The following is a 4,120-nucleotide window of genomic DNA, read 5'->3' on the forward strand; positions in this document are numbered from 1 at the left end:
CATCTTCTAGTATTCACGTCTTTGTGTAATCTGACCCTGCCAAGTCACTCACATCTAATGAATAGATTAAAACAAAAGTGATGAGGTATCATTTCCTAGACTAGGTTTTTTATTCTTTTTTCTTTTTTAGATTAGGTTTTGAAAAGACTTGCTTTCATCATTCACTCTCTCTCTCTCTGGCTTTTTTTTTTTTTTCTCTGATGAAGCCAACTGCCAAGTTGTGAGCTGCTCTATAGCATTCCCAATAGCCAGTAAATACAGAGATCCTCTATTCTACAGTCCAGGAAGAACTGAATTCTACCAACAGCCAAATGAATAACTTTGAGAGGTCATTCAGTTGAGCCTTGTGATGACTGCATTCCTGGATGATACCTTGATTACAGCTATGTGAGAGACCCTGAACCGCAGGACCCAGCTAAGCCAAGCCCAGAACCTGACCCACAGTAACTGCGAGATAAAAATGGTGCTGTAAGCCACTAAATTTCAGAGTGATTTGTTGCTTACTAATGAATAATTAATACACCAACAATGATAATGCCAAAGAAATGAAGTTTAGGTTCATCCTTGTCCCATGTCCAATCAGGATTGATTGGCAGATGATTCAGAATTTGTGACCTGGGCGAGAGACAAAACTCTTTTTCAGTTGCGTCTGTTGAGGTTTCTACTAGGAAGATATGTATGCTAACTAAACTCACTGTTAACCATGTCTAAGAATAAGAACATGCATTAGGATGGGAATAAAGCTAACAAAGAAAAAAATGTAAGAATTTTAAATACCAGAAAAAGTTTAACTGGTTTCAGTGTATGCATTTTTTCTATTTCTTAAAAAGTTTAAGGCATTAAGGGATTCTTATATAGTAGATTCTAATATAATGGTATATGAGATTCTAATGGGAATAGACTTAAATTGAGTTTTGGAATAGTTTGAATAAATAAGTTTGTAGTCAATGTTCAGCGAATATAGTGTAGATGTTTATAAGAATGTTAATCTTTAATTTTTGAAGGGTTATTACATATTTAGTATTTCCATTGGATAAATAATTTGGATGTTAGGAATATTTTTCTGATATATTAAAGCTCCTTGAACATTAAAAAATCTGTCAATATTAGTTATTAACTGAGGATTTCTAAAATTTTAAATGCCTATGAAATGTCAATGCCTCTTTAAGCTTTCTTCACCTATTATAAATGGGAGTGAATTCTAATGACTTCCAGTGTTATACTTTCATTTCAAAGTAACCCACATTCATATCTAAGAGAATTTCTCAATTACCTTTTAATGGTAATTATTGAAAGTAGATGACATTAACTACTGGTCAAAAATCAAAGATGAGCATCTTGAATATTGGCTATGTTACTGAACTGGTTATTGTTATGGGGGAAGCCCAGCCCTCTAGCAGAATCACACAGAAAACACATAAACTTTTCTTTCCAGAGAATAGAAAGCAAATGCTTTCATCCAATGACTGTGTCATTTGGGTGAGTGTTGCCTTCTGAGTGCCTTTTGGGTGAGTTTGCATTTCTGACTGTCTAGGAACCCCAATCCAAATGTATGCAAGGAACTCTAATTCAAATGAAAGAATTCAGATTAACTCATTCTTGAGTCATTTTTTAGGTAGCTAATAGAGGGCCGTATTTACTTTGTAATCTCTCATGTTATCCTCAAATTCACCCTAACAAGTACTTTCTTTTTTTCATAGAAACTAATTGTAGACAGTGGTGAGGTTTGTAGGAGATTGTGTGATATTTCAGAGAGTGACAGATCCAGAGAAACTTCTTCCCAGTCCTGACCCCACTCCTGAAGTCTCCTTCTACATGGAAGGTATAGGCATAACTCAGTGCTATTGTGGGTTTGGTTCTAGACCACTATAATTAAAAGGAAATATCACAATAAAGTGAGTCAAACGATTCTTTTGGTTTTCCAGTGCATATAAAAGTTATGTTTACATTACACCATCGCCTACTAAGTATACAATAGCATATGTCTAAAAAACCCCAACATACCTATCTTAATTAAAAAATACTTTATTGCTGACTCCTCCCACCAACCACTTCTCCTCCGACCAGTGTCACCCTCCTCCTCCTCCTTCTCCATGACTTCCTTCAGTTATTGCCACTTGTCCACCACCTCGACCTTGGGGGCCTGCACAGTGGCTCCCTACGCTTGGGGCAGGAGGTGCCTTCTCCATGCCCAGCTTCCCCAGGGGCTCAGACGGCCTTGGCGTGTGTCTGTGTTCTTCGCCAGCTTCATGTGCTTATCCTTTGGGGCTATGGCGACAGCTTTGCTGGAGGCTGGCCGGGTCCTGCGGGCTGCTGATGGGCAATGAGATCACCAGACACAAGCTCAACAGCCACCTGGCCTCCTGCCTGGACATGGTGTGCGCTCTGGAGAAGACCAATGGCAATCTGGAGGTGAAGATCCACCACTGGTACCAGAAGCAGGTGCTTAGGCCGCCTGCCACTGCAGCTACTACCTCAAGACCATCAAGGACCTGCGGGATAAGATTCTTGGTGCTACCATTGAGAACTCTTAAGATTGTCGTGCAGACTGACAGTGCCTTTCTGGCTGTGGATGACTTCCCAACCAACTTAGAGACAGAGCAGACCAGTCCATGAGAGCTGAGGCCGACATGAACGGCCTGAGCAGGGTGCATGCTGAGCTGACTCTGGCCAGCTCCTGGAGATGCAGACTGAAGGCCTGAAGGAGAAGCTGGCCTACTTGAAAGAGAACCACGACGAGGAAATCAGTGCCCTTAGGGGCCAGGTAACTGGCCGGGTTAGTGTGGAGGTGGATTCCGCTCTGGTCATGGACCTTGCCAAGACCCCGAGTGACATGAGAAGCCAATATGAGCTCATGGCTGAGAATAGCCAAAAGGGTTCTGAAGCCTAGTTCACCACTCAGACCCAGGAGCTGAATTGGGAGGTGGCTGGCCATACAGAGCAGTTACAGCTAGGCAAGGCAGAGGTCACTGAGCTGTGGCTCACCCTCTAGGCTCTGGAGATTGAGCTGCGGGCTCAGCTAAGCACGAAAGCTGCCCTGGAAGACACACTGGCAGAAACAGAGGCCTGCTTTGGAGCATGGCTGGCCCAGACCCAGGTTCTGATCAGCAGTATTGAAGCCTAGCTGAGTGATTTGCAGGCAGACACTTAGTGGCAGAACCAGGAGTACCAGCAGCTCATGGACATCAAGTTGGGGCTGGAGCAGTAGATTGCCACCTGGAAGGCCAGGACGCCCACTCTGACAACCTGCCCACCTCCAAGGCTCTCGAAGTCTGGCAGCCTGGTGGGCTTCCTGTTCTTCTGCAGAGGGGCTCCCCTGGGTAGGGACATGGGAGAGGAGGAACCCTATATCTGGATGTTCTCTTGACCTGCCAGTAAAGCTTTTTGGCTCAAAAAAACCACACCAACTTTATTGCTAAAAAAGTGGCAAACATTATCTGAGCTTTCAGTGAGTCATAATCACTGATCACAGATCACGGTAATAAATATAATAATAATTTGAAAAAAAAAGTTTGAAATATTATGAAAATTACCGAACTGTGACACAGAGACATAAAGTGAGCAAATGCTGTTGGGAAAATGGCACCAGTAGACTTACTCAGTGCTGGGTTGCCACAGGTATTTAGTTTCTGTGAGGTGCAATAAAGCAAAGCACAGTAAAAGGGATATACCTGTATTTAATTCATGAGCTATTCATGGCCTCTGCCCATGCCTTTACTCCTCCATTAGAGAAGAAAAAGGAATTTATTTGGAAGTTGAGTTTGGAAGGGGAAACTAGGCAAGCATGGTTTATTCCTCTTGACTCCCATTTTTCTTGGGATCTAGCTGTACAGAGAAAATGCACTTGCGATTTGACTCCTCCTGCCTTAAATTTTATGGTGGTAGAGCCTTTCCCCTCAAGGTGCTTATGGTGATAAGTTGTTCCCTGTGATTGAATGAGTATGAGGAAAGCTCCCAGCCTGTTAGCCAGTGTAAGTAATAATGGAGATATTTTGATTTCTGTCTGTTTGATTCCTCTTTGTTTTTCCCTTAATTGGAACAAATTATGGTTATGAAAAGAAGGGTTTTCTCTATTATTCCTAACCCAACATTGTCTGACCTTTAAGTCACAGAAGTGGTT

At 42.3% G+C, this 4,120-nt stretch overlaps 1 pseudogene; it reads left to right on the forward strand.

The window, feature by feature from the left end:
- Positions 1 to 2,093: 2,093 nt before the first annotated feature.
- On the forward strand, positions 2,094 to 3,324 carry LOC123596436 (annotated as a pseudogene).
- Positions 3,325 to 4,120: the final 796 nt, after the last annotated feature.

This window comes from Leopardus geoffroyi, chromosome B1 (genome assembly GCF_018350155.1).
Source record: "Leopardus geoffroyi isolate Oge1 chromosome B1, O.geoffroyi_Oge1_pat1.0, whole genome shotgun sequence".
Classification (NCBI taxonomy): domain Eukaryota; kingdom Metazoa; phylum Chordata; class Mammalia; order Carnivora; family Felidae; genus Leopardus; species Leopardus geoffroyi.